The sequence below is a fragment of the Sinohyriopsis cumingii genome, chromosome 2 (assembly GCF_028554795.1).
Source record: "Sinohyriopsis cumingii isolate HCF-2022 chromosome 2, ASM2855479v2, whole genome shotgun sequence".
Taxonomy (NCBI): Eukaryota; Metazoa; Mollusca; class Bivalvia; order Unionida; family Unionidae; genus Sinohyriopsis; species Sinohyriopsis cumingii.
This window is the reverse complement of record NC_142962.1, coordinates 124,326,723-124,343,450: the sequence shown is the minus strand read 5'-3', so window position 1 is coordinate 124,343,450 and position 16,728 is coordinate 124,326,723. Positions and strand designations below refer to the sequence as shown.

General features: G+C 34.5%; 1 protein-coding gene across 2 annotated transcripts in view; it reads left to right on the top strand.

The window, feature by feature from the left end:
- Nucleotides 1-16,728, top strand: part of LOC149805748 (bone morphogenetic protein 2-like) — a 116,069-nt gene that overhangs the window by 66,641 nt on the left and 32,700 nt on the right. The window contains exon 1 of one of the 2 annotated variants that reach the window (XM_089950418.1): nucleotides 11,521-12,126. The exons of the other annotated variant lie outside the window; for it this stretch is intronic. The gene's annotated coding sequence lies outside the window, so the exon portion shown is untranslated. Of the gene's footprint in view, nucleotides 1-11,520; nucleotides 12,127-16,728 lie in introns of those variants that run through there. 2 annotated transcript variants of the gene reach the window in all.

Genomic DNA, 16,728 nt, shown 5'->3' with positions numbered 1-16,728 from the left:
AGAAAATTTTCCAGATATGTGGGCAAAATCTTTGCACTTAATCTCAATTTTCAAAAGTGATTCAACCCCTTGTCAGCTTGGCTTTTAGTAAAAGTTCTAATGCATCTTCATTCTAAATTGCAAATCGATGCAAAATATAATCCTATTTTAATCGGAGATTATATCTTCTTTGCATTTGGTGCGTGCGTGCGTGCGTGCGTGCGTACGTGTGTGTGTGTGTGTGTGTGTGTGTGTGTGTGTGTGTGTGTGTGTGTGTGTGTGTGTGTGAAACGTAATACTCGCTTCCAACATCTACAATCGATCATTTATATTGGTATCTCTTTAATTTCAATAATGATTCTTTCCGCCATATTTCGTTGTACTTCAGTTTATAAAACTTTGACTGGCCCTTGCCCAGTTTTACAGGAAAACAAGCCAGTTTTTCGATATACTGAGCATCTTTCGTTTCTGAACAATGGACTTCTTGGGGACAACATATATAGTTGTGTTTTCCTAATTTTGAATATTCTCCATTTGGAGAAAGAAGGAAAAAGACTTCTGGTGCCTGTAATTTATATTGTCGATAGTGACGTTGACAGAAGAAGATAAAGAGAATGGCTGCACTAGTTCAAGTGGATTGACATGGTGCTAAAACATGTTGAAAATTTGCTTTTGATTTGTTTGCACCCAAGATGCAAATGTTTTTGTAGTCATTTTGTTTCCGTTTTATGTTGTTCCTGTTTTCCTCGTTTATTCCTATCGGTTTTGTTTGTTTTTGTTCAATATAATTTTTTATAGATGCAAGTATCACTTTTACTACACCCAGGGAGATGATCAACAATATTAGTCAATATTTTGCTTCTTTTTGTTTCAACATGATTTCGTCAATATTTGTCTTATCATTTCATGTTTTGTTTCTTCAACTCTTGATTAGTTATAATATCATCTTCATTCTGCAAATGCTTAACACTTGTAAAGAGGTGAGACCTTTTTAGAGGCTGGTGCTTCAAACAAAGGAGAATTCTAGTGTTTTACATGCCATTTGAGGGATTGATATTAACACAAAGTACACTGTATATCAAAATGTAATGCAACATACATACCAGGTGTGTGAATATAAACATCAAGCCGCATGCATCAGCAAAAGAGTTTCAAAATACTTTCATGAGAGACCCAACGCCACATGCGGTTTCTGAATGCAAACCCTGGACATGAATAGAATACGACCTTAAAAACTTTGGATGAGTTAGGAGTGGGTTTTTTTTATCGTTTTGCTCCATTCGGGAATTCAGTTATGATATGCTTTCTATTGCCCAAAACGTTTAGTTGATAAATGTTAGGTCAGAATGTCGTAAACGAAAATGAAGAATGTATAAGTTGGCGAATACGGCAATATTAGCCAACGATCAGTCACTATAACCGACCAACACCTTGTTGCTGAAATGTATCTTTGGCACTTAACATGCAAGTGGCGTCTTTAATCACGTGAGATTTTCGTTCCGCAGGTTAGACGAAGTACAACTTCAATTTATAGTAACTATTGATGTTCACTCCATGCTTGGTTTAGATATTGAAGATAACCTCTTACAGTTCAAACTTAAATATACATTCTCCATAATGGAATGAGTCCAAAGAGATACAGAATGAAAACAACGAAGTAAGAAAGAAAGCAAATGTTCACAAGTAGCCAGAATGAAACGGAGGGAAGGAGTCTAAATGAGTGATTGTTACGTATATCTGATTTAATTCATATTTATTTTAATTTTATTGTTTGTCAGCTTTAAATGTTTATTTTTATTGTACATGCTATTTTAATATAATCTTGTTTCCGTGATTTGGAATTTTTTTCTTCAGAAAATAGGTTGACCTTGACTGATTCATTTGTAAACACATAAAGCTGACCTAGTTCCTGACCTTGATTCAAAATTAGTAACAGTCACGTGAACAAGTTCTTTTTTTTTAAAATTATTTTTATTGTGGGAATAATAAGGGTGAGATCGAGGCTGTATTGCATACGTGACCCTAGGTTTGTAAATAGTTTTATTGAAGTAAACAACTTTTTTATTTTATTCTTAGAGTAAAATGATTGGTTTTTGTCAGGGCCATGTTTTGAGTACGTGACGTAAACATAATCATGTGACCCTCATACCGGCACCCATTCTGCGCCTCAAAAGTACTTTATAACCATTGTTTTTGAGAACTAATCTCAGTCTGTGCTTAAAATACTTGATGTCAATGTGTTCTTTTGTTGTGTCAGTTTGGAGTTATTTTATTGTTTATTCGAATAATTTGGATTAAAAAGGATTAAAAACAATTTCCTGGAAATATATGTGTACTCATACAGAATTCTTGAACAAAGATTTTTCTTAAAAATTTTATTCGGATTTCCAACACCGGGATGTTATTTTATTCGTGGATTATTCTTGGATTATTTTGGATTTGATTCTTAAAACCGTAAGTTCTTATTTTTTCATTTTTAAAGTATTTTTCCACGGAAATAACTAATTTGTTAAATTTTTCAAAGCTTGTTGTTTTCACTCTTTCTTGTGTTACTGCTTATTCGAGCCTAAACACGTAATATAAGATGACTTTTGAAGAGAAAAAAGTGAGAGGCAATCGACAAAATATTGGACAAAGAACACGTCACTGCGTCTTTCCCTAAGGACGGATCCGGAGCAGTGCAACTTTCTTAGAGTAAGTTTTCTTTACAGTTACATGGATTATGCTCTGGAAATGCTCAAATAACAGAAGCTTCCATGGATAGTTTTTAACTCCCACTTCACAGACAACAAAAAAAATATATTTCTGGATCTGCTCCCTGTCCCTTACCCTCTCACCCACCCCCTCTCGCGAAGTGACCATTAACCAGACTTGGACTTAAGAAGTAAGCATTACACAAATTAGACACCCTCACCGTAAAACAATATAATATGCGTTCATTGCAAAGACATATACACAACACACAAATAAAAACCCAGTAGTTGCTACATATAAAAAATAGGAGTATCATTTTTGATGCAACAATGTGTTTTTACAGTAGATTATTTTTGGAAAATACATAAGAATGATTGGGTGAGTGGTATGTGGCTTCATAGTTAAATTTATCGTTATAAAGACCACCTAGTACCACTGGTTAACACTTCAAATTGTTCATACTAATTTGCAGCATATTTTAGCTGTAGTAGTTTCGCTAACATATCTTTGTACAGGCTTAATGAGAACAGTGCATTATTATCTATCTATGTCGCTGTTGATAATTATGCACTTTCGTTTACAAACAAATCTGGTAAAATGTATCATCAAATATTGTAAGTTTTGCTGAATATCGTATCACACACGACACTGAAATTAGTGCACACTTCTGTAGCTATTAAAATCTACCATTAATATATAGACTAAAATATAATGTCCTCTACAGCAGTAATGAATTTGTATCCATCTATTTAAGAGAAACTCCACTCAGATTAAAACCATATCTCCGTTGTCCTACGTCCAGATCTGACAGCGACCGTTTATGGGTCATGTTCTGGTGACCAATGATAGTACCATAATCACTAATTTTATCTTCCAATCAGATGAAGTCTTCAAACGTCGCGTTTGGAGACTGATTAGTATGGCTGAAGAGCATAAATGTGTGACAAACGATTCGATTCACTTTCAAATTCCTTAAAGCTGCATTTCCATAGGCTAATTCAAGATCACAGAACATGGCCCATAAGTGATCTCTGTCAGATCTTTACGTACGACAGTGGAGATGTGATTTTAAACAGATTGTAGGGAACTCAAACGTTTAATCTTCGTATAATTTACATACGGTTTTGTGTCAGATTCCCGAATTTATATCATCATCATCATCATTGTTTATGTTGATATTATTATTATTAATTATTATTATTATTATTATTATTATTATTATTATTATTATTATTATTATTATTATTATTATTATTATTATCGCTATTACTGCTGCTGTCGAATTAATAATATATCATGTATTGATCTCTACATGAGAGGATAACAAAACATTATAATTACCTGAAGTAAAACTGGCATCGTACTATTTTACTTTTTTCTTTATTAGTCATTAAACGAAAATTTCCATCCCAAAAAAGTCACATATTGACCACATAGTAGGTGAAAATTCACCAAATAAAAAATAGGTCTCCATATCATCTCAAAATAACTATAATTTCATATTGCATGCACATCCAAATATTAGTACCCTGGATTAATCCACCATCTTAAAGAATCTTGTAACATGAACAATTTGTCGAGTGAATAAATCAATCACACTGATTTGGGGTCTATTTCTTCATAATAAGTTTCAGTAACACGTAAATTTAATCAAAGAGATTCTGTACATCAAACTATACCGTTTTGTCATATTGACAGATCAATATTCTTAAGATCGATATTCTTAAGGTACCATCTCTCTCTCTCTCTGATATATATATATATATATATATATATATATATATATATATATATATATATATATATATATATATATATATATATATATATATATATCCTGAATCGCGCTTTAAAGTAAGCACCCTAAGAGTTATCGTTAGAAATGTTAGAAATGTTATGTTCCGAATGACATTCAGATTGGTGTCCGTTATGTTGGAGATCTCGAATTTAATCAGATTGGCATGAAGTGTGAACATTTGCATTTCTTCAAGGTTGCTCTCCGTCAGGAAGAATCACTTAATATAGGTGACACTTGTCGTTCAAAAAACCCAACTAGGTCACTAAGCCTAATGAAATAAAAAATTTCGATTTCGAAATTTACTTCTCAGAATGTTTCGCTAGCAGTGATTTATTTCACCGCACAAACGTTTGTTAAATAAAAGACATAATAGTCAGACTTCTTTCTCAGAAATGACATAGAGAGACATTTCTCGTCCATAATAACTGTATTGACAATTTCTACATACAGATTTACAACAGGCTTCAAACCCGGTTCCGGTAGGTGAAAACATTTGGTTTACTCAGTTTTTTTTCCTTAATCGTGCCTTACAAGTGTCCGATTTAGTCGTTATAGAATTTCTCAAAACGAATCTTGGAAACTCTTGGAAATATATTTTAACATGTCATTAGTTATAAATATTTAGTTTTAAAATAAAAATAGCAGGCTTGAAGGATTTTCTTCACCATCAAAGACAAAGGTCTAAAATGATAAAAACTGAGCCAATCGTCTACTCAGATGAGTCGGATAATGGTGTTTGATTGAATGATAGGGAAGATATCGTGTCGAAATTATCAAAACATTGGCAAAACATTCTCTTGCAACTGCTGTAAGAGGACTTATCCAATTAACTGCTATTTTAACAAATTCTGAAAAAGAAATACGCATTAGATTAATTACTTAACCAAGAAATACGTGTAAAAGTAAAACCATATTGATTTAACTTCCTTCAGATGCTCTTGCAACAAGACATTTTGAAAGAATTTTATCCCACAAACAGGTGTAGAATTATGAAAAAGATGTTGAACTGCAATCTTTCCCGACTGGTTGAAAACTTAAAAGACACTAGTGGAAGATTTTCTTCCCAAAAAATATTCTACTGAAAATAAAGTAGTTAATGCATAAATTGTTTCTTAAATAAATAATGATAACATAAAATCTGTATATATATATATATATATATATATATATATATATATATATATATATATATATATATATATATATATATATATATATGGTGTGTGTGTGGTGTGTGCATTGGGATCTCTTATTCAACAATTATTGACAAGATATATATTTGTGAAACAACCTTACTCATAAAAATATATATTAGCTCAACTGCTCTTTCCAGAATAAGAGAGTGAAACTACACACTGGTGACTCTGCCTTCTCCACAAATTCCTGCTTGGAACATGTTTATGGAGCTGCTTTGAACATGTTGATGTAGTTGCTTGGAACATGTTGATGGAGTTGCTTTCTGGACAAATGAATGTAACGATTACATTGGTGTTACGGCTTCCTGATTGCCACGATAATTGAAATAATATGTAGGAAGAAAATATTAATTTAGAAACTGTCAGACAGCTTAAGTTCTTTTATATTTTCGATTTTTAAAACTATCGTTTTCGTATAGACAGTTGTGTTCCCGATTTTAATGCCTCTGGAAACACAAATCGACGTTTAGGAGCATACTTAAGATTTCTCCCGGTACAGGAACAAAACCTAACTGCTTTTTCAATATTGATGACTTCAGCTTTTTGTAAATGCGAAAACATCAAAGGTTGTCATATGTTGCCGGCAGGAAATATAATTATAGTTCAGGCAAAACGTTGACTATTTATGTTTACTGCTAAGAAAAGTAATTAATTTGACTACCTCGCTTTTAAAATAATTTATTGTCTAAACATTTTAATTTAATATAATAACGAAATTAAACTCTCCGGTAAACATAATTAAATCAGTTTAACATTAATGAGAACAAATTATAATGCACTTGTACCTCTATAGTCCATGGTATAATATTTTATGACACTCATGCACTTGTACCCACTATTCCATGGTATAACATTTGATGACAGTTTTGCACTTGTACCCTTTATTCCACGGTATACCATTTGATGACAGTTTTGCACTTGTACCCTTTATTCCACGGTATAACATTTGATGACAGTTTTGCACTTGTACCCTTTATTCCACGGTATAACATTTGATGACAGTTTTGCACTTGTACCCTTTATTCCACGGTATACTATTTTATGACAACCATCTTTGTCACTTACCAACAATCTTTACTTTTAGCTTTAATTTTGGAGGTAATTGTGTTATCATCTCTTATTTAGATAAGAGTTTCTAGGATAAATTTAAGGCTGTGAAGTGGAGTAAAATGAAGTGAAGTGGAGTAAAATGAAGTGGAGTAAAATAATGAAAAATATAAGAATGCCATTATGATTTTTAATAATCTCCCGTCAAAACTTAAAATGTATATAGTGTACCAAACGTACCCTAGACCATACTATTAACAAAACTCTCTAATATAAGTGCACACTCGAACTCTTGCCTGTCGAGAATCATAAATGTAGACTGTTTATGAAACTCATTATTTTTAAAAATAATTTGAATGAAAGCATTTAAATTCTAAAAAGACGTTTTACATTCATGATTGCTAAATAAATATACAATACCGAATACAAAATTAAACAGAGTTTGTACTCCAAATAAGGAGTTTGGTATATAGAGTTCTATATGTTCCAAAGAATGGTTGTTAGCTGCCAAATTTTTTAATTTAAACAACTATACATCAGTTTTAAAAAATAAACTAGATTTTTATGATGCACAAACAAGTTCCACAGATTAGACAATTTTGAAAAAAAAAAATGTTTGGGCAAACAAAAATATTAAAATGTCATTCAAAACTAATCAGGTTACCTTACCTACGCATGCAAACATGCATACCAAATGTTAGTTCACTATCTTAAGTGTTTGCTTTAAGTTGAAAACATGTGAAAAAAATTGCAAAAATTACTGTAATTGACTAAGCATCTAACAATGTCATGTACCTATTGATCACAGTCCTGTACTTAACGATCACAGTTCTGTACTTAACTATCATAGTCATGTATTTAACGATCACAGTCATGTACTTAAGGATCGCAGGCATGCACTTAACGGTCACAGTCATGTACTTAACTATCATAGTCATGTATTTAACGATCACAGTTCTGTACTTAACTATCATAGTCATGTATTTAACGATCACAGTCATGCACTTAAGGATCACAGTCATGTACTTAATGATCACAGTCATGTACTTAACGATCACAGGCATGTACTTAATGATCACAATCATGTACTTAACTATCATAGTCATGTACATAACGATCATAGACATGCACTTAAGGATCACAGTCATGTACTTAACGATCACAGTTATGCACTTAACGATCACAGTCATGTACATGACAATCACAATCATGTACTTAATGATCATAGTCATGTATTTAATGATTGCAGTCATGTACTTAACGATCACAGTCATGTACTTAACGATCACAGTCATGCACTTAAGGATCACAGTCATGTACTTAACGATCACAGTCATGTACTTAACGATCATAGTCATGTACTTAACGATCACAATCATGTACTTAAGGATCATAGACATGCACTTAACGATCATAGTCATGTAAAGATCGCAGTCATGTACTTAACAATCACGGTCATGCACTTAAGGAACACAGTCATGATCCTAACGATGAGTCACGTACTTAATGACCGCAGTCATGTACTTAACGATCATAGTCATATACTTAACTATCATAGTCATGTACATAACGATCGCAGTCTAATACTTAATGAAATCAGTCATTTACTTTAATGGTCACAGTTCAGCCTTGGATGCGGGAGATCGAGGGTTCGATCCCCGGCCGAGTCATACCAAAGGCTTATAAAAATGGTAGTAACAGCTGCCTCGCTAGGCGCTCAGCATTAGGAGGTTAGTGTTAGGACAGGTCGGCCTGGTGTCATGATAATGTGACGGTCTCTGCATGTCTGCGGCATGATGCTCCACTGCCAGACATCACTAAACTGCCACACTGCAGACATCTTAGCGATATGACTGATACAATTGTTAAAGATACGTTAAAAATCCAAATCACACACACACACAAGGCTCACAGTCATGTACTTAACGCTCATAGTCATGTACTTAACAATCATTATAAAGAGTGTGTGACTGTCATTGCCCTTAGTTTGGTAGATTTTGTGCTATCTTGTTAAATTGGTATTATAGGAGTGCGGACGAAGTACAGTAAATCAATACCCCCCCCCCCTTACAAAAAAATGAACACATCAATAAAAGAATGGGATACGTAGATTTCGGTACGTTGTTTTTAAGAGCCTCATCGCATCTTTTAGGTAAAACCACTCCCTCATGACTGATTGCAGTGGAGAATCTGGCTGTAATTTAATAGCTATAACAAAGAGGTGGGAATGGAGAAGATTCGTACTACGATCTAATGTAAAAAATAAATAAATCAAATAACAGAAGGTGAAACATAAATTAACTACAACAAACACAGGTCACAAACTCCATATGGTTTGATATTCAATAAATTTGGAAAATACTGAGAAGAAAAGTAAGTGATAATTTTTCTATAAACCTGCACTTTTATCTCTCAGCTGATAACTGCATTTTGTTTCATGAAGCATACCGAGTTAAAACTTTTCCTATCTATAGTTTCTACAGTTTGTGTGCTCGTGATTTGGAGGCATTTTTGGAAAAATGTTTTATTTTTCCCTTGAAACTCGATTGGTTCTTGTCGTTTACTTGTTATTTATCAGTAATAATCTACCTAGCTGATGACAGTAGCCAATGAAAAAAAGTTGTTTTTTTTCAATAAAGCGCGGCCCTAAAGCTATGTTTTGGGTATCAGACATCGTATTTAACATTCTATCCGGAAATATTGTCTGCGCAGGGGATCTTCTTGCCCCAAGCTGAATTTGATTAGCCCTATCAGTAATAGAATTTTAAAATAGATAACAGTAAAAGCAGAGATCACAGTTCAAGTATCCCCCGGGAATCGCTGATTACAAAAGTTGGGAGTTTTATGTCAACTGAATGGCATTTTCTTATATCGATTCCTCATAACGTAGCATTGTACACGTGTTTTCCTCTGGGCTACCGTCTATTGAGCAAGATATAAAAGCATCGTGTTATGGGGACATTTTATATGAAGGTCTTTAGGGCAAGAACGTTTAGGGTTTATCCTGCAAACCATCGGCATACGAAGATTTTCAGAGTTAACGAGGCCAGATACTGTGACGTGCCATAGTGATTTCATCCGAAAGTTACATGTCATTGTGTTTGTTTATACATGGCTGATTATACCTGGATTAAAATGCCAGGGAAATATTTGATCATGATGATGATGTACATACCAGACCAAACCACGCCTCGGTACGGGAACATGTACATATTCTGTGTCACAAATAGTTAATAATAATAATAATAACAATAATATCTGTGTTGTGATGTGATTTTGATTTTTAACGTAGCTTTAACAATTTTGTCATATTACTAATGTCTGCAATGTGGCAGTTTATAGTGATGTCCCACCCAGTCACATTATTCTGACACCAGACCGACCAGTCCTTACATTAACTTCTTAATGCTGAGCGCCAAGCAAGGCAGCTGTTAGTACCATTTTTGTAAGTCTTTGGTATGACTCGGTCGAGGATCGAACCCACGACCTCCCGCATCCGAGGCGGACGCACTAACCACTAGGCCACCGGAGCGGTAATAATAATAATAATAATAATAATAATATGATATAGAACAAGCAGTGCCGTAGCAACCACCCAAGCAATTCATGCAACTGATGGGGGAGGGGGATTTCCATCAAACAACGTTTTTTGGGGGGAAGGGCCCCATAATTAAGTTTAGCCGGTGGGTGGGTAAGGAATTTCTTGCTACACTGCTGAGAGGAATACCCTACTCCTAACCTTTTACTTGACAAAGAAGTTTTAAAATAGGTAATGATGAATACTAAATGTGCCAAGAGGGCTCTAAACGGGAACGCCATCAACATATCTTACATAGAACCCAATAACTGTATCTATTTTATCTTAAAAAGACCATTTTATTAATCAGAGCGATCCACCTCGCCATACAAAGAGTAACAAATAGACAAAGGTTCAAAAAGCACATGTAAACTTATATAAAATTATATTCTGTAGTGTCGGTGGTAGTTGTGGTAATAATAATAATAATAATAATAATAATAATAATAATAATTATTATTATTATTATTATTATTATTATTATTATTATTATTACTACAACAAAAATTGGCAGGTGATTTATAACTCTGACAGATGTCTTACGCTTGGGACATATCCTTTCACTGGGCTGATCGATTGGTGTTTGAGCCGAACGTTAGCACTCCTTTTCTGCATGTCTGACAGCACTATGGGGTATACCCCATTGATTTCTCCTTTTCCAGCCTTTTCGTTTTATAAGCTAAAAAGAAACTTTACTGATTGAAGAGGCAATTGCCCCTTGTATTCAATCTCCGTTGACCCAGCAAACAAGCCCGTAAGTAGCTAAAATGGTATGGAACAATAACATGCTCACTGTGATATTCGTGTTGAACATTTCAAATTGACATGAATGAAAGTTCATTTGAATTAAACTGAATAAAATACATATTTCTAATATGTAAATACCCTTTATATGTGGATGTTTTTCTCTTCTCTCCTACCAAATGTTCTTTCAAACGCCAGGTGTGCCTTTTGAATGATGAAGCGAGTATTTGAAATTTCATCGATTGAAGTTTATCGTGATAATTGTCCACCGCTTATTGTCCGTTGCGTTTCAAAAGAGTCATTTTAGAATTGGAGTGTTCGTGAATACTACCAACAACAAAAAACTCAGCCGTTTGCAAGCAGAACTATACACATTCTATACGCATGCGCGAAAAAAGACGAGCGGCCGATGACAGTCGAATAAAAAATATGGATCCGCCCTCAGCCAATCAGGTGTGTGCTTCGACTCGAAGCGAGAACTACGTTTATTTTAGTAGCATTGTGTGCTATGGTATAGAAGCTACAGGTAGAGGTAGGAACGTTTTCGGTGTGTCAATTCTCATATAAATGGAGATTTGAGCGATCTAAATTGGAATTTGAAAGGAAATCGATAAAAGCTTATAGAACAAAGCAATATACAGATTATGGTTAGTTTACGCGTATGTGTATTCGAAAAGCTGTCTTGGCTCATTAGTTGGTGAGTCTCGCAGGTTTACCACTGCACTCATCGGTGAACAAATAGTCCACATTTTAGTACACTCAACAAGTCGGATAGTTTAATATGTGAGGTGAAACGACGATAGCAGATATGTGGATGAAAATTTCACTGGATTTAAGATGGTGAGATAGTTTCACCATGAAGTAAAATATATACGTAATGTGCTACAGACAAAAGTAAAAATGCGATGTTCATTTATACCTGTACCTTGAACATCTCAAATAAGTTATTCTCTGAATGTGTGTATGTGGATCTCTTTATTCAACATTACTTTTGGAGTTTACCGATCAGGATCGCCGAACGGGTGTTGAAAATTAAACAATGTGTGATATTCGTGCTCCGGCTCTGGACGGGCTAGACGTACGTTAGCGTTGTAAGTATATAAGCATTGTTTTTTCTTCTTCCATTTAAATAAGGATGTGAATAACTACGTTCAGTTTTAAAAGACAGTTTGTAAAATACAGAACGAGAGTTAGCACAGTACTTACCAGTACCACCAAACATCAAAGTTGACGAAATGCGTTTCTGGTGACTATCAATAGTCGCAGATGAATATTGTGCATGTAAGATATACATATGTATTATCATTCAAGGCGGTTTGCGAAATATTGATATGTCAGTTCATAATCCATTAGCGCGTGATGTTATAAATAGAGTTAATGGATTATGGAAAATTCAGTTCGGCGAGAGAAGCATTGCGTACAAGTTTGTTTCGCTTTTTAAAAAAGATGAACAATTTGCGATTGAAATGAATTTAAGGTTCGAGTGAGTATCAACAATTCTGATTTAAAAGGGAAATTGTTTCAAGGTTGAGTACCAATTATGACGTGGTCATTTCACCCTCTGTCCCTCTCCGTGTCTATAAATAGCAATAGCAATGCCAATAATAATAATAATAATAATAATAATAATAATAATAATGGGGAGGTAAAGGGAAAGAGGACGAAATGAGAAATCCTTTCATTGTTTCTCATCAAAGAAAAACGTTCTGGTTCAGTTGCTGTACAAGCCAGAGGACTAGTTGTGGGCCTGCACGGTTTATATGATCATTATGGGATATGAAAGAACACGACAGTAGAAAGAAGCATCGGTAATTAACCCCTACCCAACCTTTGTAATTAACCCCTACCTAACTTTTGTAATTAACCCCTATTCAACCTCTGTCCATCGTTTAATCTCTAGTTGTTTTACACAACGATACATTTTTGTGTCACGTCTCTTTTGGTTGATTGAAACAATCTGAACGCAAAGTTCTACCGCTCCACGTGGTGTACTGAAAGTGAACATATATTTACTGCCATAAGATTTTGTCCCTCCTTCTCTCTCTCTCTCTCTCATCCTAAAAGTATAAACAATTTATGAATTATTATGCATACGTTTAGGTGATTTATAAATTATTGTAGATCAATGTTGAAGTTATATTTGTTAAATGAATTTAACGGTGCTCTATTTGTAATATTAAATTAATAACAACTCTTCAGTTCTGAAAATCATAAGAGCCCTATATCTGAAAGTGTGCCTGTTTTTCTCACATCAGTTCAGAGTGTTAATTTAACATATATAAAAAAAATCAAAAATTATTTATACCCTTTACGAACACACACACACACACACACACACACACACACACACACACACACTAGACCTGTCTGTTTGCTGAGTTACCCTGTCTGTATGCTGAGTTACCCTGTCCAAATGACTTGGTCATAATTACAATATTTACTAGGCTTCTGTATTAAGGCCGTTAAAAAGAAGAAAATCCCCCCCCCCCCAAAAAAAAGAAGCAAAAATATGAAAGGGTTTGGTCCCAATTGCATAAATTTCTACGGTATCGTTAGATAGATATTTTGTCTTACATACTTTTTATATGTAAAGAAAAGAGCCATATGTCCCCTGCTGGCATCCGACTATATAAAACTGAAAAGTGTGTTCAAAATTTACAGATGCAATATGTATGTTAGTATATATATATATATATATATATATATATATATATATATATATATATATATATATATATATATATATATATATATATATATATGCATGTGTGTATGCGCGTGCTTGCGTGTGTGCATGCATGCATGCATGCATGTATGTCACCATCATTATATCAACCCAGTTAATATTCTGAACCAATATTTCATTCTGAAGTAGTTTCTGGGACAGATTGTAATAACCACTCTAGTGTACAATTAAACTGTCAACAAGTTCGTAATCTGTAGCGATGCTGCCCCATCCCCCAAAATTAAACTATCAACAAGTGGGTAATCTTTAGCTACGCTGCCCCAACCCCCACCAGCGTCTATGTAGAACGTTTGCTCAATGAAGCTGATTCCATGCAGAAGCTTTTACAAGTTATTTGTAGCATCCAGGTGCCACACGATCCTTGAGTTAATGTTAGGTTCCTTCGTTTTTATTTTAATAAAATGTGTATTATATTCAAGTAAATAAAATGTGTATTATATTAGTTCAAGTGCTGTCTGGACGATTCCATTTGAGACAAGCAAGTTAATGGATATGAATACTATCGTGGGTCTTATCCAGAGGATCTCGTCTTGCCTGGGTTCTGCATTGTATTTCTCTGTGCTGATTATAATGATGGTTATTTTTCTTTCTCAACCAAACGAACCAGTCTTTTGTCTTCCTAACATTTGTCAAATAACTGGAATAGTTCGTGACATGGGTGCAAAGGCATCCCAATACTATCTGAAACTGTGGGGTATGGCTTACTCCGTCACATGTGCTGCACACTTTTAGTTTCAGTCAGCGGAAAATTGGCGGTTTGAGCCTTTCTGCTTGTTGACTGGGTACCATCTGACGAGAAGGAAAAAGACGCGTACAGGCATTTGCAATAATAATGAGTTTATTGTTGTTTCCGGATAGCTGGGTTGACGGATACCCGTTAGTGAAATTTTCTATGTACCCTGTAAACCGATACTAGTTTAGGTCTTACCATTCTAGTCGTAGAGCTTCATGTCTAAATCAATTTCTTCTGCACAAACAGGTCTTGATTTTATCTTCAAGATAATTGGCGAGGAATGTGAAGGTCTCTTCAGATAAGCAGCACGGGGGTTAAGTAAGGAACAACGGGTAGCTTTTGAGAACCGGAAGGTAACGATGTGGTCAGGCAGAAAAGGTTAAACAATGCAAGAATTACTCAGATAAGAGAAGAACGAAACTGCGAATGTCATGAATTTTAACTGCTGGCAGCTTATATACTCCGACTTTTTGGACTGACTGGTGTCCTTCTTCCAGTTTTAGTATTCCTTCTACAATGTTCAATGACATCCACCATTAAAAGTGGTTGAAATTGTTACTCAATATTCTGTATTAAATGATAAGCGGTTACACGTATTTTGTATATTGGATCTTTTCTTCAGCCCATAACCAGTCTGGGAAAGCATGCTAAAAATTTGTTAATTAAGTTTGGTCGTTTAAACATCACGCATTTTATCTAGATATCTCCGTAACAAAAACATTCTGTAGGAAAAGAATATACCATATTTCGATTCCACCTTTTACGCAGGGATGACTCATGCGTTTATTCCCTCAGATACTCACAGATTCCAAGTATCAATGATTTTATTGTGCTTAAATCTTACCTACTCTAGTTAGTTTATGAAACTGTCACTAGGCCTATGTAACCCTTTCTCGTGGGCCTGGGTTAATAATTTAACAACACACACACACACACACACACACACACACACACACACACACACATATATATATATATATATATATATATATATATATATATATATATATATATATATGTCCATTTGATTGTAAAATGTATAAAGATAGCTTAACCTAGGCAACTATTTGTAATACACAAATATGAGTAAAAAGTACTTCCAAACAAGCCTGATTACGACAATTAATTTGATGAATTTATATTATTGTGTATGTTTTATTTTCAATATTACTAGTGTTATTTAGGAAAGAAACCTACAACAACAACAACAACAACAACCCCAACCCCAACCCTGCAAAAACAAGAACAATAACAAAAACAAAAGAATACAGACAGGAGATGTTCATGATTATTCTGGTAATCCGAATTACAACCCTTTTTTCTTCTTTCTATCAGACATTCCGTTTCCATGTCGAACAGATTGCTACGTTTGTACACCATTTTAGATTAATGGAATTTCAGTGTGTATTTACTCCAGATACAAGCTTTTGATTGCTTTGCTTTATATAAGTAGTCTCTCTGGCAAGGTGGACTGTACGTGTGTCTAGTCTGGGTTGGAATATGACATAAGAATTCAGCAGAACATTTAGAAGCAAAGGAGACAGAGCAATTTCTTTTATTGGAAACGTAGTCGCTTGATATATGCGAAGAGCTTATATTGACTTTGAATTGCTCGATATTTTATCACTGGAGAACACACTTCTTGAATTAACCTTTTGGTTTTAGTAAAAAGTCCGCGACAACAGGTTGATGCATTTATTATCCATAATATCCGCTCAGCACAATCCCTCAAGAGCCCTGTGGGATCTTTATTTGAAAGTTTTATGGCTGTTCATTTCGCCCAATTTAAACGTCTAGAGTATCACTCTGGAGTTTCCAGCCAACCCGACCTCGCTATCTTTGTCTGTACTCAACTCCACAGTGCATATGTATCATTAAAGGCGATTACGCGCTTTGTCCTAATACAGTTACCAAGCTATTTGAGATGACACACGTTACGGGCAGAGGGAACGACCAGTTGAAATACTGCCACAGATGTATAATCATGATTCAGTTGTAAATCGGATCTCAGATCGAAAGAGTTCATGCTCTTATCCAAGTAGAAGCTGATCTACTTTATCGTATTAAATCCCGAGGCGTTTCACCAAACCATAGTCAACGTCCATGTCCCCAAGCTAAGTTATACCAGACTACTCAATTGTACCACATATATTTGAGGTTCAAAGTTTTGTTCTAGGGACCAAAGAAATTCAGTTTCTGAAAATTAATATGTTG